The sequence below is a fragment of the Heliconius melpomene genome, chromosome 21 (genome assembly GCF_056956725.1).
Source record: "Heliconius melpomene rosina isolate 202511_hmr_F chromosome 21, ASM5695672v1, whole genome shotgun sequence".
In the NCBI taxonomy this organism is placed as follows: domain Eukaryota; kingdom Metazoa; phylum Arthropoda; class Insecta; order Lepidoptera; family Nymphalidae; genus Heliconius; species Heliconius melpomene.
Window position 1 is genome coordinate 12872708 of NC_140409.1, and position 24630 is coordinate 12897337.

The following is a 24630-nucleotide window of genomic DNA, read 5'->3' on the forward strand; positions in this document are numbered from 1 at the left end:
AAGTGAGATATTTTTGTATTTAAATTGAAACTCAAATTTTTAACATAATTTATTATTTTGAGACCAGTCGCATCGCAGAGGCATAAGCGAGACTGGTGTGGGTTCGAGATATATATATATTCATTTTCGTCGTGAAGAGACTTACCGTTCCATCCGTTATGTGAAGTTAAAGAAAATCGAAAAAAAAAGTTAGATCTCTTCCTAACCAAGACGTGGGAAGCGTAAAACTGCCACTTGACTCTCTTTACTACCAAAGCGAAGAAATATGCATATTTCTATATAATATAATTAAATAATTATTCTAAATCACTCAAAATCCATGTTTATTCCAACTTTGCCAAACGATACGGTTATATTTTGAAGATAACTACGTAGTATGATGGAACGACGGCTATTAAATTAGCCGAATGCAATCAACGGCCAATTTAGTTGCAAATTTGTTTTTATAAATACGAATATCTATTTGCTATGGAGTTCACATATATGATTGTTTGATTTAAAGTAGTTGCGTCCGCTAGTATTATAATATAATTATTGTAAAAGTTTTTGTGGTAGCGAGGCTTTTAGCTAAGAACTTGTGAAAATAAATATTTGGTTAAATATACAATTTAAACATAATAACTTTGAGTCTTAGTTAGTATCGGCCATCTTTGATTTACAGGTATTTTAAGGATACTTCACACAGGAAGTTTTAGGATAAATTACTAATAGCGTAAATAAATTAAAAACACATATTTAAAAATATGGACCAGCTCACGTTATTGGAGAACAGAATGTAACACTGATTTTTTTCTAACCTTGCTATATGCGTGATAAAGAGTGAAACTTAAAAAAAATAAAAGCATATACCATGTATCATATGTATGTATTCTCCAAAGCTCACACCAACGAAGCTCTTTTACAACTACTACTATTCATCGTTGTAGAAGTTTAAACAAAGCACCGCTATCTCCAAGGCCTTTTGGCGTAGAAGATTTTATACAGAACTAGCTATTAAACGCGGCCTCGCTTGCATGCTCAAATAGAAGTAACAGAGAGTTAAGTATCATATATACTTTGAAAATAGTTTGTATGTTTGTTTGTATGATTACATAAAAAATGTAATCATATTTATACAACTTATAACGCTGGTACGTTGTGTAACATACAATCAACTTGATATAATTATTATAATTAATAGCTTTCCTCATTAAACAGACTTTCCAATATAAACTTTTTTTACTATTAGCTTTATTATAAGAGTATGCCTACACCATATTTTTGAACGAAGAGGACACCGAAGAGGATAGATGAAGAAAGAAGGAGATAGAATAGGAAAGAGAGGTAGGGGGAGACCATGGCTCACCTTCCAAAAAACAGTTTTAAAAATACTGAAGGGATACAGCGTGAAGCTAAATTAAGTTGAGCTTAACACGCATTGCCTCCAGATATCGACAGAAACCGGGAAATAGAAATGTTGTCGTTTGAATTAAGTGTTTTTATATTAGGTTCCCAAATTCCCTCTGCCTACCGTACTAAGTGCGTGTGCAGCGAGAAGCTAAAAAAACGCAATATCTCGAAAGTTTGTGTATAAAGTCAGAAAGTATCTTAACACTAGGTTCCTTTTGCCTACCCTGCTACATGCGGATCTAAAACAAAAATAAAATAAACATATCACAACTACAATAGTATTTTAACCGCCATTTTATTATTAATAACGACTTACACAGCATGATAAAAAATATAAGCTATTATTATACTGGCTTTGAGTCTAGTCCGCTTCGTTTCGCGATTTCGTTCGCGTGGATTCTTCATTTAAGTATTTATATTGTGTACTCGTGTGATATTATAACATTTGTTGATATTAAAAGCAAAGAACAAATATTAGTTGGGGTAAAATATTTCTCTCTCTGCCTACCTTACTATATACGGGGTACAAGAGTTGTAAAGCAGAAAAAAACTTAGTTAAAAAGATAGATAAAGTGAATCTGGGAATCTAGTGTTAAGACACTCAGTTCCCATTAAGACATTTCAGTTCTCCACTTTCCGCTGAATTCTACATTGCGTCTTGAGCGGAGGAACTTGTTGACTTGTTTGAGTCTCGCCACTCTTCACGCAATGCCTCGAAAATTCGGCGGAAGGTGGAGAGTGGAGTGTCTTATTTTATTATGTAGAGAACTAAGGTGTAGGTTCCCTATGCCAGAGAAGGCAGAGATAACTTAGATATGAAAGAAAATTTCTTAGTAGAGCTGGACTAGAGCTGGCTGGCTAGATATGGCTGGACTTTCCTCAACCCACTCCTCCATGCGAAAAAAACCGTGAAGCTGTTTTTTTTTCTACGCAAACAAAATTACGAACTGAAACTTTCAAGCGTAATTTTTAAAAGTCTAATTACTATATACATTTAGTTTTAAAATACAATTTTACGATGGAAATTTGAATAATTTAATAAATCAGTATTTAAATTCGTATTGTAAAATTTAAATATTTAATGGAAACGGAAGCAGGTCATGACCCCCATTGACATTCCATTGCGAATAATGTCGATGCACCCGAATAAATTAGATACAGTGGATAATTTCGATTCATTAATTGACATTTCTCTGAATGTTAATAATATACACAATGTGTAAAACATACGTGAAAATACGTTGAACAAACATACATAATTAATATGAAGATATACATAACACATATATGTAATGAAACAGAAAATATTTTTAAAATATGTACATTTTTAGTTTCACGCATTTTTACGCACATAGCAGAGCAGCTCGAACCCGCTACCATCGTTATCACAATTAGACGCTGTCATCACTACTTACATGAAATTGCATAAAATTGCGGCACTACTACATTATTCTTTACTACACCTATTTATAGAATAGAAGTAGCGAACGTTAAACAGCTGCTAGCGCGTCAGACAATGTATTTCCTCCCGGAATAGAGAAATAAGGTGACTGTAATAATTGAAGTTGGACTTTAACGCCAATTAATATTTGAGTCAATTGGCGGATTCTTGAAAAGCAAAGTTTTAAAACCAGTGGATACTAATGGGTACTACTATATCAAATATGGTGAAACTATCACTGATTATGTTTAAATCGGCATTTTATTGATGTATACTGATATTATAAAGCTGAAAAGTTTGTTTGGTTGAGCGCGTTAATGTCGGGAACTCACGTAACTCGTTATAATTGAGAAATATTATTTTTTAATTATTTATTGAATATATTTATTTACATCACGTTAATAATTTTGATGTTACTAAATATATTAGCCAGGGCTATCACCGGTACTTAGAATGTTTCGAGTGTCATACATAGCTCTTAGAATATGAAAAATCAAAATCAGCTTCACGCTGTATCCCGCACACAGCAGGGTAGGCAGAGGGAACCTAGTGTGAACACTCCGTTCCCCACTTTCTGCCGAATTCTGGACGCATTGGGTGTTGAGTGGCTGAACTCAGCGCTGCCTTAGAACATCTGTCTTTTATAATAGACAAAAATAGGTATTTAACCTTGATACCACAGTAAATTAGTAAATTGTAGATAACTTGATAAATTTCTGCATAAAATGAAGACAAAAAAATAAATTTTAAATCATCTTGTATTTACAAATAAATAGTAATAACTTCAGAAATGATAAAATATCAAAGGAAGAAATTACTTTTTAGATTCATGACAAGCTCGGTTTGTCATATTTTAAATATTATACTACTATTTATTTTAGTTTGAAAAATGGATGTAAAGAGCTAAAAGTAAAATTTTAAATAAATGTCTTACTGCAAGACGGAAAATAGAAGGAATTTTCCCCAACATCTTGTGATTGCCTTGGAATTTTTGCTTTCAATGGTAACTTTGACTTCCGGGACATTTGTGTAGACGACAGTATAGTTTCTTAAGGACTTTCCAAGTTGTAGCTTTGTATACAAATGTTGCTACTATAGAAGTTATTTTAAGTGTGTAGTACTTAGTTCAGAAAGCTGCATAGAAGTATAGAATATTTCCTTTGAACTGATTAAGCTCAAAGTCTACTTGAAAGATAGTGTATTTAACCTTTGATAAATTTTATAAGAGAGATTTTCTTATTCGAAATTTTTATTTCTTATTTATGCCTGCTATTGTTATAGAAACAATATTTTCTTCTCTCTAGTATGGCTATCATGATCTCTCTCTCCGCTCCCAGAATACCTTATCTCTAAAAATTCCTCCCCACTCGTCTTCCTTTTGCACAAATTCTTTTTCAGTCAAATCCTTACGCTTGTGGAACTCTCTACCAGTAACAATTAGACAAGCTAAAGCATTACCAACCTTTAAAAAAAGACTTAAGGAATATTATATGACACTATAATCCTAAGAATAATTAACAAATGCAATTATTACATATTTACGTACCCAAATAATATGTTTAAGTATGTATTTATATATTTTCATATATATATATATATATATATATATATGTGTGTATGTATATGTGTAGATTTACTTTTATAAGTGTATATATTGTCGTATCCTATCCTATCCTATCCTATATCTTATAAAACAAAGTCGCTTTTTCAAGTTCGCTTTAAAAAGTAAGTCGCTTTTTGTGTCTGTCTGTTGTTTCTAACTCTTCTTCTTCTAAACCATCCAACGGATTTTGATGCCGTTTTCACCATTAGGTCGAGTATTTTTCGTAGAAGGTTTATATATAGTTTATTATTTGTATATTCTTATGTAAATTAACATAAATACGATAAATATGTATAAAGTCCTACCCGTTGAGACACTTTCGCGCATGCGCTGTTTTAATGGTAAGTATTACATGAAAAAAATGTACTGGAGTATTGTTCTTCTTAATAAGATCCACAAAAAAGTCCGCGACGGCATATTCATATCTTTTAAGAATAACGTGTAGTGATCATTTTTATGTCTAAAAATAATAATTTCTATATATTTTTTATTGTGAGTCATATTTTTCCATAATGGTATTAATCCTTATCCTTTAAAATACTTTATTAATTTTCTACGTTAAACAAAGATAAAATTTGCTTTTTACACTATTTCGAAATTGCGAATAATTTTACAGAAAAACTCAGTATATAAATAAGTATATTAGTTACGTTGGCCATTTAATGTAGATCAAAACTGTCTTTTACTGTTTTTCATTTTAATAAGTACTTTAGAAGTTGTTACAATATCAAAAAATTCTTGCTGCGAAACGTCTCGCCACTCGCCATGCGTCCGCCGCGCCCGCCTGCCTTACACGCATCGGTGGTTCAGTGGTAGAATACTCGCCTGCCACGCGGGCGCCCCGGGTTCGATTCCTGGCCGATGCATTCTATTTAATTTTCCTCACAGGCAGCCACGTAGTGCTTGCTTTTCATCAGGGACAGAATACCCTCTTCAGCATTAACCACAAGCTCGAAAAAAAAACCCGCCTGTCAGCGCGATATATTTGGTTTCATATTTTTTAGTAGTTATTAGTAGGTAGGTTTTTGTTTATAATTTCTTCCGTTTAAAAATAGTCATTTAACTATCTAAAAATAGTCATTTAAATATATTTTAATAAGTACTTGAAAAGATTAGTAGCACACATTTAAAATTACGGTACCTACTAAAAAATCCTTGCCGTGTAAAACAATTTTAAAATCCTTATTGAAACTACGAAAATGCGGTTTAATTAATTTTCACATTATCTTAAGTGCTTTACAAACATACATTATATGAATAATCCAGTAGTAAAAGCGGGCGAAGCCGCAAGAGGGTCGCTAGTCTATAATAATAACATACTCAGTGCACCTCTTCCCATTTAATGAATGATCTACTCTACCCCAAGGTTGCCTGGAAGAGATTGCTCATTTAGCAATAAGGCCGCCTGTTGTACTATCATAACAATATTATCTCTCCTGATTGTGATACATGTTTGGTGTACAATAAAGAGTATTTTACTTTACTTTACTTTACTTACTTATCATATAGCATTCGACCCTAAAATTTGATAGCCTGTATTCTATCTACCCTGCATGACAATTAAAATAGATTTTTTGAATTTAACAATTACATTTTTTTTTAAACTTTACAATTAATTAGCTTTATCCATTAGAGTTTCTTTACTTTACTAGTATTAACCTAGTATTAAGAAACTCAGGAACTCACTTATATTGACCTGATTGACACGTGTATTAAATGGTGAAACTTAACGCCGTGATCTATTTTCATAGCAGAGAAAATTTTTGCCTTAAGTTGGAATTGAACTTACAACCGTCGTGGTTACAGTCGGACTCTACGCCACTGCACCTATATGGCATTTGACCTCCGCCTATACGCGTAGCCCACTCAAAATCATTAAAGTTATTCTAAACAGGCTGGTTTTGCCGTTTATTTTTCTAACGGTCATTGCATTTCTCTATCGGCCGGAGATATGGTGGTTTTAAAATAATTCTATTCATGATATAAAGAAGAGGTATTTTTTTTATAGACTATTACAAGGGAAAATTGATGGTAAGTAATCGCCGCCGTCCACAACCCCGTGCAACTCCTGAGGAGCTACAGGTGCGTTGCCGGCCGCCAAGATGGAGATACACAGGCTTATTGAAAGTGCCCATGTCATGTCGACCAGGAAACTAGTAGGCTATTTCACAGATTTTCAGTTTTACATGTAAGTTATGTATATAAAGTATATAATATTATTGGAATTGGATATTTTATTTTTTCAATTTGATTGTGATGATCTCTTTAGCCTTCTAAATATGTATCTTTGATTGTATGTATGCCTACAAATTTCTCGGAAACTAAAAATCATATCTAAATTGTACTTCTTGACTTACGAGTAAATCAGGTATATTAAAATTTAAGTAACCTTTTTTTTCAGTGGACAGGTATGAAATGGAAGTTGGCTTAGTTTAAAAATAGTGCAATATATAAAACGTTCCCGATACAATCGAAAAATGATTGGACCTTTAGTAAAAGGGCAATGGTGAAACTGGATGCCACATTTTACTTATCAGAGCGAAAATACGAAAATTATTTAAATATAATAATTTCCTCGAGTGGAAATTGTACCAACAACCATCGTGCTTACAGTAGACGAAAACCCACTGCGCTACTCTAGCCACGGATAATATTTATTATATATCTATATGTTTAATAAATTCTATTAATAAAATAGGTCTGACGTCTTATCTTGTAAAGATTAAAAATAAGCTTACAAATATAAACTTATTATTGTGAGAAAAATAGGTCTCAGCCAGGTCACATGTACCTAATTCCTTTATATGGTGTCTATTCACGTGGCTTAATGACGTCACTTTCCCGTTAAATAGAATATTATGAGCATAGTACTTTTGACATGTGACGCAGATCAAACCAAAGGTAAATCAAAGGTATTATTTCTAAGTAATCATTATTTTTTATGTTTCACGCTGTACCCCGCAGATAGCAGGGTGAACAAAGAGAGCCTGGGAGCCTACTGTTAAGAAAGTAAGTTCCCATTAAGACACTTCCGTTCCCCATTTTCCGCTGAATTCTGGAGGTATTCCGTGGTGGAACTGAATGTTCCAGTTTGCCTTGTTAAGATACTTTATAGCACTTTTAGTAATTATCATAATATTAAGATAATCATAATATTTATTAATCGGGAACGCTACAGATGTATCAATTCAGATCTGAACACGGATCTGGTTAAAGGAAGAATACTATATAGGTTTTGGTTTCGGTTATTTTTTTTCAGCACTGCTTCCATAATTCGACGAAAAGTGGGGAAAAATGAAAAGTAGCGTCTTCACGCCGTATTCGCATATTGCAAGGTATACACTTATTGCGCCTAGTCTTAAGACGCACCATTCCCTACTTTCCGATAAATTAACTACGATTACTATTCCGATAAATTAAATAATAATATACCATCTCTGGGCAATTACCTGTGGTTACCCAGAGATGGATCCCGGCTGATGCGTCACAGTAAAACATTTGTATATTCTCTTAGGGGCCTCTAGGTGTTGGACCTGTGTCCCCATGCAAGCCTTCCAAAGGACCGGGTTATTTAGAACCCGTGAATTATTAAAGAGAAACATAATAATAATATTAATAATTCATTTCCCGAATGGGAATCGAACCAACAACCGTCGCATTACAGTAACACGCTTGTGGCCCTGCGCCACGAAGCGCCAAAGTGTCGGCTCAACCATCAAAACCAAAGACAAGTCATAACAAGTCTCAGAAATGTTGCTGAGTAGCGTATCTCAACGCAACGCTTATTCAATTCTTAAGCGAACGATTATTTAAAATCAAAATTTAACTTGAGGATTCCTTAATGAATACCTACAGTGAAATATGGAGAAAAAAATAATAAATTATTGAAATTAAATAAAATAAGAAAAACATCACATTAAAAAGCCGTGTGACTTTAAACGTGACGGTTGTGGGTTCGATTCCCACTCGGAGAAATGAATTGTTACTTATTCATATTTTATTTTTTTGTTCTAAGAACAAGGCAACCGAGCCGCGTTAAACACCGCCGCAATGTCTCGGAACACTAGATAAAAAAGTACTTAAAAATTAAAGACTTCAGTAACAACCACTATCGTATTTTAAAAATTATTACAGTTTTGCATTATTAGGAATTTATTTCTCCGTATTGCTCGACCCGTGCGTGGTGCTATAATCGATTTGACAGGAAGACGTGCTTTAGTTCTACATTCATGCATATTACAAAGACTATTCAAGTTCCTCGCTAGTACTTCATACAATTGCGTTAGTTTTGTGAATGTACCACAATCCATACCTATATTATAAATTCGAAAGTAACTCTGTCTGTCTGTCTTTTACGCAATCAGGACCAAACCACTAATTTAATTGTCATAAAATACTCACATGGAAATACTTGAGGATATCGGGATGAACATAGGATACTTTTTTTTTTCTCATATTTGTAATATTTTCGATATATACCAATATATTAAAATATTTATTAATTTGACATGCAATTTATTCCGCCATGTTAATAACAACCGTCGCTATGCTACCGTTGCCAAGCAACGGCTTGCAAAGTTTGTTGTTAGAAAAGGTCGTTATCACAATTAGACGCTGTCATCACTACTTACATGAAATTGCATAAAATTGCGGCACTACTACATTATTCTTTACTACACCTATTTATAGAATAGAAGTAGCGAACGTTAAACAGCTGCTAGCGCGTCAGACAATGTATTTCCTCCCGGAATAGAGAAATAAGGTGACTGTAATAATTGAAGTTGGACTTTAACGCCAATTAATATTTGAGTCAATTGGCGGATTCTTGAAAAGCAAAGTTTTAAAACCAGTGGATACTAATGGGTACTACTATATCAAATATGGTGAAACTATCACTGATTATGTTTAAATCGGCATTTTATTGATGTATACTGATATTATAAAGCTGAAAAGTTTGTTTGGTTGAGCGCGTTAATGTCGGGAACTCACGTAACTCGTTATAATTGAGAAATATTATTTTTTAATTATTTATTGAATATATTTATTTACATCACGTTAATAATTTTGATGTTACTAAATATATTAGCCAGGGCTATCACCGGTACTTAGAATGTTTCGAGTGTCATACATAGCTCTTAGAATATGAAAAATCAAAATCAGCTTCACGCTGTATCCCGCACACAGCAGGGTAGGCAGAGGGAACCTAGTGTGAACACTCCGTTCCCCACTTTCTGCCGAATTCTGGACGCATTGGGTGTTGAGTGGCTGAACTCAGCGCTGCCTTAGAACATCTGTCTTTTATAATAGACAAAAATAGGTATTTAACCTTGATACCACAGTAAATTAGTAAATTGTAGATAACTTGATAAATTTCTGCATAAAATGAAGACAAAAAAATAAATTTTAAATCATCTTGTATTTACAAATAAATAGTAATAACTTCAGAAATGATAAAATATCAAAGGAAGAAATTACTTTTTAGATTCATGACAAGCTCGGTTTGTCATATTTTAAATATTATACTACTATTTATTTTAGTTTGAAAAATGGATGTAAAGAGCTAAAAGTAAAATTTTAAATAAATGTCTTACTGCAAGACGGAAAATAGAAGGAATTTTCCCCAACATCTTGTGATTGCCTTGGAATTTTTGCTTTCAATGGTAACTTTGACTTCCGGGACATTTGTGTAGACGACAGTATAGTTTCTTAAGGACTTTCCAAGTTGTAGCTTTGTATACAAATGTTGCTACTATAGAAGTTATTTTAAGTGTGTAGTACTTAGTTCAGAAAGCTGCATAGAAGTATAGAATATTTCCTTTGAACTGATTAAGCTCAAAGTCTACTTGAAAGATAGTGTATTTAACCTTTGATAAATTTTATAAGAGAGATTTTCTTATTCGAAATTTTTATTTCTTATTTATGCCTGCTATTGTTATAGAAACAATATTTTCTTCTCTCTAGTATGGCTATCATGATCTCTCTCTCCGCTCCCAGAATACCTTATCTCTAAAAATTCCTCCCCACTCGTCTTCCTTTTGCACAAATTCTTTTTCAGTCAAATCCTTACGCTTGTGGAACTCTCTACCAGTAACAATTAGACAAGCTAAAGCATTACCAACCTTTAAAAAAAGACTTAAGGAATATTATATGACACTATAATCCTAAGAATAATTAACAAATGCAATTATTACATATTTACGTACCCAAATAATATGTTTAAGTATGTATTTATATATTTTCATATATATATATATATATATATATGTGTGTATGTATATGTGTAGATTTACTTTTATAAGTGTATATATTGTCGTATCCTATCCTATCCTATCCTATATCTTATAAAACAAAGTCGCTTTTTCAAGTTCGCTTTAAAAAGTAAGTCGCTTTTTGTGTCTGTCTGTTGTTTCTAACTCTTCTTCTTCTAAACCATCCAACGGATTTTGATGCCGTTTTCACCATTAGGTCGAGTATTTTTCGTAGAAGGTTTATATATAGTTTATTATTTGTATATTCTTATGTAAATTAACATAAATACGATAAATATGTATAAAGTCCTACCCGTTGAGACACTTTCGCGCATGCGCTGTTTTAATGGTAAGTATTACATGAAAAAAATGTACTGGAGTATTGTTCTTCTTAATAAGATCCACAAAAAAGTCCGCGACGGCATATTCATATCTTTTAAGAATAACGTGTAGTGATCATTTTTATGTCTAAAAATAATAATTTCTATATATTTTTTATTGTGAGTCATATTTTTCCATAATGGTATTAATCCTTATCCTTTAAAATACTTTATTAATTTTCTACGTTAAACAAAGATAAAATTTGCTTTTTACACTATTTCGAAATTGCGAATAATTTTACAGAAAAACTCAGTATATAAATAAGTATATTAGTTACGTTGGCCATTTAATGTAGATCAAAACTGTCTTTTACTGTTTTTCATTTTAATAAGTACTTTAGAAGTTGTTACAATATCAAAAAATTCTTGCTGCGAAACGTCTCGCCACTCGCCATGCGTCCGCCGCGCCCGCCTGCCTTACACGCATCGGTGGTTCAGTGGTAGAATACTCGCCTGCCACGCGGGCGCCCCGGGTTCGATTCCTGGCCGATGCATTCTATTTAATTTTCCTCACAGGCAGCCACGTAGTGCTTGCTTTTCATCAGGGACAGAATACCCTCTTCAGCATTAACCACAAGCTCGAAAAAAAAACCCGCCTGTCAGCGCGATATATTTGGTTTCATATTTTTTAGTAGTTATTAGTAGGTAGGTTTTTGTTTATAATTTCTTCCGTTTAAAAATAGTCATTTAACTATCTAAAAATAGTCATTTAAATATATTTTAATAAGTACTTGAAAAGATTAGTAGCACACATTTAAAATTACGGTACCTACTAAAAAATCCTTGCCGTGTAAAACAATTTTAAAATCCTTATTGAAACTACGAAAATGCGGTTTAATTAATTTTCACATTATCTTAAGTGCTTTACAAACATACATTATATGAATAATCCAGTAGTAAAAGCGGGCGAAGCCGCAAGAGGGTCGCTAGTCTATAATAATAACATACTCAGTGCACCTCTTCCCATTTAATGAATGATCTACTCTACCCCAAGGTTGCCTGGAAGAGATTGCTCATTTAGCAATAAGGCCGCCCGTTGTACTATCATAACAATATTATCTCTCCTGATTGTGATACATGTTTGGTGTACAATAAAGAGTATTTTACTTTACTTTACTTTACTTACTTATCATATAGCATTCGACCCTAAAATTTGATAGCCTGTATTCTATCTACCCTGCATGACAATTAAAATAGATTTTTTGAATTTAACAATTACATTTTTTTTTAAACTTTACAATTAATTAGCTTTATCCATTAGAGTTTCTTTACTTTACTAGTATTAACCTAGTATTAAGAAACTCAGGAACTCACTTATATTGACCTGATTGACACGTGTATTAAATGGTGAAACTTAACGCCGTGATCTATTTTCATAGCAGAGAAAATTTTTGCCTTAAGTTGGAATTGAACTTACAACCGTCGTGGTTACAGTCGGACTCTACGCCACTGCACCTATATGGCATTTGACCTCCGCCTATACGCGTAGCCCACTCAAAATCATTAAAGTTATTCTAAACAGGCTGGTTTTGCCGTTTATTTTTCTAACGGTCATTGCATTTCTCTATCGGCCGGAGATATGGTGGTTTTAAAATAATTCTATTCATGATATAAAGAAGAGGTATTTTTTTTATAGACTATTACAAGGGAAAATTGATGGTAAGTAATCGCCGCCGTCCACAACCCCGTGCAACTCCTGAGGAGCTACAGGTGCGTTGCCGGCCGCCAAGATGGAGATACACAGGCTTATTGAAAGTGCCCATGTCATGTCGACCAGGAAACTAGTAGGCTATTTCACAGATTTTCAGTTTTACATGTAAGTTATGTATATAAAGTATATAATATTATTGGAATTGGATATTTTATTTTTTCAATTTGATTGTGATGATCTCTTTAGCCTTCTAAATATGTATCTTTGATTGTATGTATGCCTACAAATTTCTCGGAAACTAAAAATCATATCTAAATTGTACTTCTTGACTTACGAGTAAATCAGGTATATTAAAATTTAAGTAACCTTTTTTTTCAGTGGACAGGTATGAAATGGAAGTTGGCTTAGTTTAAAAATAGTGCAATATATAAAACGTTCCCGATACAATCGAAAAATGATTGGACCTTTAGTAAAAGGGCAATGGTGAAACTGGATGCCACATTTTACTTATCAGAGCGAAAATACGAAAATTATTTAAATATAATAATTTCCTCGAGTGGAAATTGTACCAACAACCATCGTGCTTACAGTAGACGAAAACCCACTGCGCTACTCTAGCCACGGATAATATTTATTATATATCTATATGTTTAATAAATTCTATTAATAAAATAGGTCTGACGTCTTATCTTGTAAAGATTAAAAATAAGCTTACAAATATAAACTTATTATTGTGAGAAAAATAGGTCTCAGCCAGGTCACATGTACCTAATTCCTTTATATGGTGTCTATTCACGTGGCTTAATGACGTCACTTTCCCGTTAAATAGAATATTATGAGCATAGTACTTTTGACATGTGACGCAGATCAAACCAAAGGTAAATCAAAGGTATTATTTCTAAGTAATCATTATTTTTTATGTTTCACGCTGTACCCCGCAGATAGCAGGGTGAACAAAGAGAGCCTGGGAGCCTACTGTTAAGAAAGTAAGTTCCCATTAAGACACTTCCGTTCCCCATTTTCCGCTGAATTCTGGAGGTATTCCGTGGTGGAACTGAATGTTCCAGTTTGCCTTGTTAAGATACTTTATAGCACTTTTAGTAATTATCATAATATTAAGATAATCATAATATTTATTAATCGGGAACGCTACAGATGTATCAATTCAGATCTGAACACGGATCTGGTTAAAGGAAGAATACTATATAGGTTTTGGTTTCGGTTATTTTTTTTCAGCACTGCTTCCATAATTCGACGAAAAGTGGGGAAAAATGAAAAGTAGCGTCTTCACGCCGTATTCGCATATTGCAAGGTATACACTTATTGCGCCTAGTCTTAAGACGCACCATTCCCTACTTTCCGATAAATTAACTACGATTACTATTCCGATAAATTAAATAATAATATACCATCTCTGGGCAATTACCTGTGGTTACCCAGAGATGGATCCCGGCTGATGCGTCACAGTAAAACATTTGTATATTCTCTTAGGGGCCTCTAGGTGTTGGACCTGTGTCCCCATGCAAGCCTTCCAAAGGACCGGGTTATTTAGAACCCGTGAATTATTAAAGAGAAACATAATAATAATATTAATAATTCATTTCCCGAATGGGAATCGAACCAACAACCGTCGCATTACAGTAACACGCTTGTGGCCCTGCGCCACGAAGCGCCAAAGTGTCGGCTCAACCATCAAAACCAAAGACAAGTCATAACAAGTCTCAGAAATGTTGCTGAGTAGCGTATCTCAACGCAACGCTTATTCAATTCTTAAGCGAACGATTATTTAAAATCAAAATTTAACTTGAGGATTCCTTAATGAATACCTACAGTGAAATATGGAGAAAAAAATAATAAATTATTGAAATTAAATAAAATAAGAAAAACATCACATTAAAAAGCCGTGTGACTTTAAACGTGACGGTTGTGGGTTCGATTCCCACTCGGAGAAATGAATTGTTACTTATTCATATTTTATTTTTTTGTTCTAAGAACAAGGCAACCGAGCCGCGTTAAACACCGCCGCAATGTCTCGGAACACTAGATAAAAAAGTACTTAAAAATTAAAGACTTCAGTAACAACCACTATCGTATTTTAAAAATTATTACAGTTTTGCATTATTAGGAATTTATTTCTCCGTATTGCTCGACCCGTGCGTGGTGCTATAATCGATTTGACAGGAAGACGTGCTTTAGTTCTACATTCATGCATATTACAAAGACTATTCAAGTTCCTCGCTAGTACTTCATACAATTGCGTTAGTTTTGTGAATGTACCACAATCCATACCTATATTATAAATTCGAAAGTAACTCTGTCTGTCTGTCTTTTACGCAATCAGGACCAAACCACTAATTTAATTGTCATAAAATACTCACATGGAAATACTTGAGGATATCGGGATGAACATAGGATACTTTTTTTTTTCTCATATTTGTAATATTTTCGATATATACCAATATATTAAAATATTTATTAATTTGACATGCAATTTATTCCGCCATGTTAATAACAACCGTCGCTATGCTACCGTTGCCAAGCAACGGCTTGCAAAGTTTGTTGTTAGAAAAGGTCACCCTAAATGAGCTTGCTTAACGCATCTCTCTATTGAAAACTGAAAATAATTTCATAAATATATTTATATATGTTTAATAATGAAATATATCGTATAGTTCAAGCGGGCGTAGCCGCGTTCGGGTCCACTAGTTTACTATATAGCTTAGATTTCTATAAAAAGGACACCTCATCCATCACCATGAATATCTTTTAAAACTATAGTTATTTCAAGTTTTTAATATAAAGCTGAAGTAGTATCATATATTCCAATTGTTCCGTTCTTGTTAGTTTATCTTAAAATCGAATATAAAGGGTTGAAGTTCATTATCATCGAAGATTTTATTTAATTTTTCGGGTAATCGTGTTCGGGAGAGGTCGTCCTGACTCGTGAATCCCGCAGATCCCGCACTTGTAGCACGAAGGACTAGAAAATGATACGAGATCTCGGTATAGAGATTGGAAACCTTAAATTAAACGCACTTTCTCTTTTCAAGTTAAGTAAATGAAAATAATTCATCCCATAAATGGGATAGTACCACCACAGCCAACGTGCTTAAACTTAAATGCTGTTCTTCTGCACCATGACGGATTTTATTTTATTATATTGCTTAGCTTAGCTTACGTTACTTCCTTTTCATACACTTGTCTCTCCACTTCTTTACTAAGACATTTTCCACATTGTACATATGGCTTAAATCTTATTTTTATTTGTAAGTTAGCTATTATAACCTAACATAAAAGAAAAATAAATAAAACTAGAATATGTATGTATTTCTAAGCGATTCACCTCGTGCGATGTTACCTGAAAATAGATTTCCTAGACTATTAACACCTGCAGCTGAGCAATCGATTAGTGCCGGACGTGAGTTGTGATTCACTCTCGAAAACTCACACAGTAAAGTAACTAGCTAATAATAGTTAAATGACGACGCAATGGGAACGGAGTATCTTCGTACTAGGTTCCCAGGTGCCCTCTGCCTATCCTGCCAAATGCGAGCTGCAGCGTAAAGATTAATAATAAAATATTATTAAATTGAAAGTTTTTTTTTTTTTTTTTTTTTTTTTTTTTTTTTCCGTTTCCGGTGCTTCTACACACAACACGCTAAGTCGGGTCGCTCCCTGTATTTATTAAAAGTGATACTATATTTAAAATTAACGTATTTGAACCACAAATTTCACAATAACTAAGAAGTAACAACACGTAACGCAAGTAATTAACAAGAATATACTTCTAATTACTAAATTTTGAAGTAAGTGCAAGATTTGATTACCCGTTATTATATGCAAATTTGCTAAGTCACAACTTCATTTGCAAATTGTAAACAAGCACGAAGTTAGTACTGTCAACTTCACAACTCAAAGCTACCAACCTAACAAAAAAAAAAACGTTTCGTTCCACGCTACGAATTTGCAACAATGAATACACCACAGAATATACTAAGTTCAGATATGTCAACTCTGCTTAACATGATGAAAGAAGAATTTGAAAAACAAACTATTGCAATTACCAACTCTGTATCTGAAAAAGTTATGCTAATGATTGATGAAAAGATTAAACCGTTAAAAGAAGAAAACGAATATCTTAAATTGGAAAATTATTAGCTTGGAAAATATGAACAGAAAGAATAATATTATATTCCATGGAATAAAAGAAACTGAAAATAGTCACAACGATCTTTGCAACATGATATCGGAAATATTTTCGAAACTAAATATTAAAATAGAATCATATGATATTAATAAAATTCATAGAATCGGAAGAACAAATACAGATAAGATACGACCAATTCTAATCTCACTTATTACGCTCAATAAAAAAATCGAAATTCTAAAATGCAGAACCAAAATGCCACCAAATACTTATATGACCGAAGATTTATCGAAAGAAACTTTAATGATACGCAAGGAATTACAACAACAAGTTAATAAAGAAAAGGAGAAGGGTAATGAAGCTTATATAAAAAACAATAAGCTTATAGTAAAACAGAAAGATAAAAGAAAGCGAGACAATTCAGTATCTCCACTTCAGTCTTTGCATCAAGGGCCTGCAAAACCTATCTTAGCTCCAGCAAAACTACAAAAAACAGATCCGTTTGCGTATATGAGGGGCAGATCACACTCTCTGAGTGAGAAAACAACATCTAAGGCATAGGAATTATTGGACATCGGTAAACGAGGAAAATCTCAACTAGAACAATCAAAACAAATAAAAACCTTACAAATCCCCAATCCGGCTGGTCACCGTGGGGATATTGACCACAACCCCCCAGAATCAAAATGTAAAAAACAACCTATATATATCTCAACCTTAAATACCAGATCTTTAAAATCATCTGAATCATTACACGAATTAGAACAAGCTCTCCAAATTCTGAAATGGGACATAGTGGGCTTATGCGAAATAAGACGTTCAGGAGAAAAGATAGAAGACCACGGCGATTACCTACTCTGCTATAAGAACGAAATTCCTGGCCAATATGGAGTTGGATTCATAGTGAAGGCGCATCTCAAACCAAAGATAGAGGAGTTCATTGGAGTATCGGATAGTAAATATATAGGTCCATATACCACTGGAAAACGTAACCAGAATGGTCAAAGGCTTGTCGACTTTGTACACGAACAGAATTTGTATATTATGAATAGCTTCTACAATAAAAAAACACACAAGAAGTGGACTTGGATTTCTCCAAATGGTAAAGTGAAAAATGAAATAGATCTAATAATTACAAATAAACCAAATATGTTTATGGATGTAAGTGTAATTAAACAATTAAATTTTAACACTGATCACCGCATGGTCCGTGCGAAAATCTTTGGAATTTCACCTAAGATTTCTAGGAAAAACTTGGGAAGCGCAAAAAAACAAATACATCTTCCACTACCGGACGAAACTTTGACATCTATTAAAACCTCAATAGACAAGTTAAAAGAAATAGAAACTATACAAAGTAAATACGATTATTTAGAAAAGCAACTTCAAGAAGCGGAAAGATTGATGTCATCAATTAAAAGAAATTCGGACAGGGTAGGTGAAAATGCAAGAAAATTAATATTAGAACGTCAAGGATTACTGCAACAGAAACCTAGAAATAGAAATAAAATAGCAAAAATCAGTAAAGATATCAAAGAAAGTATTCGAAAACATAAACAAAAGACGAGAACAGAAAGAATAATATCCCATATGAAGGCTACAGGAGGATTAAAAAAAGCTTTGAAAGAACTACAAGAATCAACAGATTGGATTCCGAAACTGCTAGACAAAAGAAAGAAAAACAAATCAAAAAGAACAGACATCTCAGACATAGCGACAAATTTCTATAAAAAACTATACAACAAAGAAAACGAAGACACATTTGTATTCAATCTAGAAGACAATCTTTATGAAGAGGATGTTCCACCTATTTTAAATAATGAAATAAGCAAAGCCTTACAATCACAAAAAAGGGGGAAAACTCCTGGTGAAGATGGAATATCCAACGAACTCTTGAAAGGCATATCGGATATTATACTTGGCGCTTTAAACTGCTTATTTAATGAAATAATTGTTACAGAAAGAATACCTTATCAGTGGTTATCATCAACAATTATCCTTTTACATAAAAAAGGGAGTAGAGAGGATATACATAATTATAGACCAATAAGCATGATGTCAAGTTTATACAAAATCTTCTCTAAGATAATTCTAGCACGGATTACAAACGTCCTTGACGAAAATCAACCAAAGGAGCAAGCGGGATTCCGTAGCGGATTCTCGACAATCGACCACATACATACTGTAAAGCAAATAATTGAAAAATATAGTGAATACCAAAAGTCATACTATATAGCATTCGTAGACTATAATAAGGCATTCGATTCTCTGAAACACTCGAGTATCTGGAGCGCATTGCTGAACCAAGGCGTACACAAAAAATATATACGATTGATCAAAAATATTTACAGCAATATGACGGCTAGAGTAAAAACAGAAAGATTAGGTCACAAGTTTGAAATAAGGAAAGGGGTGAGACAAGGCGATCCATTATCTCCCAAACTCTTTTCGGCTACATTAGAATTAGTATTTAGAAATCTCGACTGGCGTAGCTACGGAATCTACATAAATGGGGCAATATTAAATCATCTCAGATTTGCCGATGATCTGGTATTAATCACCGACAATCCGGACCAGCTACAAGTAATGCTGAATGAGCTAGTCAAAGAAAGCAATGCAGTAGGGCTTCAAATGAACACGACAAAAACAAAATTAATGACTAATAGTAAAAAAATATCCATTGTTGTAAACAATTACACCATAGCGTATGTCGAGGAATACACGTATCTCGGCCAAATTATTTCACCAATAGCAATGATCGACAAGGAAATTACAAACCGAATACACTCTTCATGGAAAAGGTACTGGTCCTTAAAAGAAATTTTTAAAAATTCATATATACCAATAGAAGTTAAAAGACAAGCATACAATTCTTGCATACTCCCTATCATGACGTATGGGTGCCAAACATGGACCCTTACTAATAAAAATATTCAAAAATTAAAAATATGTCAACATAACATGGAAAGAAGTATACTGTATATAAAAAAAAAAGATAAATTAACATTAAAATCCATAAGGAATAAAACTAATATAATAGACGTAACATACACAGTAAAAAAATTAAAATGGAAGTGGGCAGGGCATATTATCCGGAGTGGGTACAAGAAATGGGCTAAAGATGTCACAGAGTGGTATCCAAGGGAAGGAAAACGGAAAAGAGGACGACCACTACGGAGATGGGAAGACGACATAAAAGCATCAGCGGGAGCAACATGGACGAGGGATCTGGGGGAGGCCTATGCTGAAAAGCAAAACAAACAATTTACCGATGTCTAGATTTTAAGTACTTTATTATATATTGTAAATATTTAAGTTTGTTAATAAAGGCTATTTCTATTCTATTTTAAATTGAAAGTTTGATTGTTTGAACAAACTAATCTCAGGAACTAACTTTCACGCTTTATCCTTAGCGGGCGGCCTATTTTTGAATAATTATTATTGACTAATCCAATAATAAACAAGATAGCAAAGCTAAAATACACATATGTAAAATAGTGACAGTCATACGATAGGAACGAGAAATAAAGATAAGCTTGTTACACCAAGTTTTCGCCTCCAAAAAGTTAATAAATCCTTTATGGGTCTGAGTATACGTGTATATAATAAAATTCCGCAGTGTATTCTTAATTTGCCACTTCCAAAATTTAAAATATCTGTAAAAAATTCTGACAAGTAAAGCTTATTACACTGTTCAAGAATATTTAGAGGATAAAATGTATGGAATTAATGTCTATTGAATGTAATGCAGGATAGCTGCCAGCTAATGTAGTAGATTGTACCATTGATTTTGAAAAGAGCAACTGTTGAGTTTCTTGCCGGCTCTTCTCATCAGAACTGCCTTCCGAACCGGTGGTAGCTTTTTGTTCATATGTTCATTCGAGGATTCAAAAGTGCTTATAATAATTGCCTATTGGAATAAAGAATATTTTGAATGTTGAATTTTTTTGAATTTTATATTTTTCGTACACGTGTATATTATAAAATGAAACGAATATTGAAAAGGCAAAAATATCGACTGAGTGATCTATGATTTAAGGAGTGATTTGCAGAAAGTATTTTTTAAAATGATAATATAACTAAAAAGATGTCTTCGCCAACTTGCTTTTTTCGCTTAGAAACCAGTATGCTTCTTTCGCCGTAACAATAAAAATTTATTTATTTATTTAAAGGACAACGGTGTACACTCTTTAGCGTTTACGACGTTGCTTTCTCATACATTATGTTCTAAAATGAACACTGATAAATTATAAAAAAATATAAAAATCATTCTCACACTCACACACCCATAATATTAAGATACGTTACTCAACTTACATTATCCTATCATAACCATGTTAAAAATTTGTCAAATATAAGATTAAAATTGAATTTCAGTATAAAAGTTTGAACCCACAACCAACCCCTAAAAAGTCAAAACGGTCCCTTGAGTCACTACAATTCAAATAATTGCCAAGCAAAATGTATGAATCAATAAAAATGTCATCATTCCAGTGAAATTAGCAGAAAAGCCTCCCTCTACCCCATATTAATTAAGGACCTCAATAGTATTAATATCAATATTTCTATGAAAATTTTATGAAGCCTCTTATTCAATTTTCCTTTACATTTATGCATTAAATATGAACAACCTTGACCGTTTTAACTTTCCTGGTATTAACTTCGATATTTTATTTGTTTACGTGTTTACACTACTGCCACATTTTGCTACAAGTTTAGTGAAAGATCACTATGTTCTTCTTTTGTTTGAAGAAAAGTTCTTTAGTTGTAAACTGTTGACAGGGAAAACCTCCGTTTCTGACTTTCCTTTGAGATATTGTGTGTTGAGTTGCGAATTAAATATTGGCGTTCTGTCTTCGCTCGCTTTTCTGTCCAGAGAGTGGAAATGAAAGTATTAAAAAAAAATCCTTCCAACTGGGAATCGAATCCACCACCGACTTTACTGCCGGGTATATTACTAAATATACCCGGTTAAAGAGTTTCATTTAAAATATAACTAATGTCATTGATGGCATGTCCTTCATTGGGTCGTATAGGCGCAGCGGCACAAGAGTGTGACTGTAACGCGACGGTTATGGGTTCGCCTTACGTTTATATTTTCATTTCTTCTCTCTGGTATCGAGGCAATTCGGCAGAAAGTGGAGTTCCCTCTGCCTACACTGCTATGTGCAGGATACAGGGTGAAGCTGATTTTATCTCATCGCTTCCCGCTGGAACATGTTCAATTGTAAAAGCCATGGTTATAGGTTCGATGCCTAACTGCAGAAACCACTCTTGTACTTACCACTCCCACTTTATTGCTTAAACAAAATGAATATACAGATTTGATTTCCTTATTTTTACGCTTATACCGCATATAGAAGAATGATTAGAATATTAATTCTCAGAGTGAGAATTGAATCCACACTCATCGCTTAGTCAATGAGAAATCGTCCCACTGAACCTCAGCATATATTATAAAATAATGGTAGTAAAATAAAATTAAAGAAATAATTTGGATATATTACTTTAATAATTAAAATACATATCGTTCTCAGCTATTCAATAGCTTATAATATTTTGTACGTGTTTCAAAGTTTTTGAATAATTATAATATAATTTTATTTAATCTATTGGAATTTTTAATAATGTTTAGAAATTTACAGCATTTTGGTATTTCATACACTTGTTTCAATTGTTTCATATTATATTGTACAACTTAATAAAATGCCAGTTAATTATAGATCCAAATAGTATAGTTAAAATAACTTGTATAACTTTAATTTACTGCCACTCAACATACAATGCCTTAATGGGAACTGAGTGTTAACACTAGTTTCCCTATCTATCCTGCTATGTGCGGGATACGGCGTGAAACATAGGGAAACACGAAACTGCAGATGAAAATTAATTTTATTATATACCAAAATGTTTATTCTATAGTGTTTATTCGAGTATAGGCACAGGCACAGCTCGCTTGACGTCTCGACAAGCCCGAAGCAGATAATTTGATATTCCCTGATGACTGAACTCGTATAATACATACAAGCCGGGTCAGTACTATTGTATTCGCGATACAACGAATAATACTGTTATTGCAAATTTAACTTACTTACTTACTTTTTTTTGTGATAAACCACTCTCGTATAAACATTCTAATCATTTGATACAAACAAGATTTTAGGCAGAAGCGCTAACGTAATTTAACGCCGCACTTCCTCTACAATAATATATAGTTTACAGCTTTAGAAACTTACGTTATTCTCCACGCTCCGAGAATTGTTTGAATTAATCGTAGAAATAAAAGTACACCATTTCCTGAGGTGGATTTGAACTCATCACAACATCACTGAACAATAGAAATAAAAAAAAACGAAGAACTCTTTCGATTAGAGTAATAAAATATATACATATATTAAAAATATAAACAAAGCCGAGATGCAAGATGAAACAAAAGGTCAAGCCGTCACGATTCAATAACACTTTATAACAAGTTTCAAGAAATCTTAACAATTTTATCAAAACGTGAATGTAGGGAACGGAAGTGTCTTAATAGGAACGAATTGTTACGTGGCCTTTTGTGACAGTCTTTTAAAAAACACTACACTTTTTCCACTAATTTTTATTAACGAAACACAAAACTTTTTAATTACATTGGGTGTTTACGGTTTCGGAAGTAAGGTGTATTCGCGACCGCGTCCAAGGTCTAACTAAGTTTTAAAAATTATATTTTAATAAAAATTAATAGTATGGAATTTGCTAAGCCGTTATTCCCATTGTTAGAAATGATATTAGCTAGCATAGGCACATTGAGCCTGGGAATAAGGGATGTAACAGAACGATGCGTCTTAATACTAGGTCCCCAGGTTCCCTCTGCCCACCTGCTACATGCGGGATACAGCGTGAAGCAAAAAAGAATCATAATAAATGTTAGTTAGTTTAGTACCTATTTGAGGCAAAATCTGAGTGTAAACATTTAATATTGTAGAGAAATATTTAATATTTTAATTTCATCGCTTTACATGCCTCTGGAATTCATAAGAAAGTGGAGAACATAAGTGACTTAATGGAATCATAGTGTCTCAACACTAAGTTCAACAGAATAGAACAAAATTAATGTTGCAATTTCAATACTCCATCCAATAGCACTTCACTTCGCTATATGGTATGATATGAAATTTTCGACAGGACTTGAGTACTTTCACGTCTATATTTTTAGGTGCACTTACGAACCATCCATTTTATTTTGACATGACGTAATGCCACCGTACTGTGGAATTTTAGCCCAATACAAAAAAAATATTTTTCAGCTTCACGCTGTATCCCGCATATAGCAGGCAGAGGGAACCTAGTGTTAAGACACTCCGATTTTAACATTGCAAGTTGAAAAGCGGAACTGAACGCTGCGCTTTTTCCTTGGTATCAGAGCGAAGAAATGAAAATAATAATAAATAAGTATTCATTCCCCCGAGTGGGAATCGAACCTAAAACAGTCGCGTTACAGTCATACGCTAGTGCCACTGGGCTACGACGGCCTCATGTAAAGGATTAGACGAAGATGACGTAATAATATACAAAAACTACATAATCATACTAATAATTGTACATTTGTTTGTTCCGCTTTCACGCCAATACTACTCAACCGATTATCATGAAACTTTATAAATATATTCTTAGATGTGTCAAAATGGAAATACGATATTTTTTATTAAAAATATATTAGATGCTCTAGCATTAAAAAAAAAAACAAAAGTATAATTTTATTTAATTTATCATGTAAATTAGTATTATA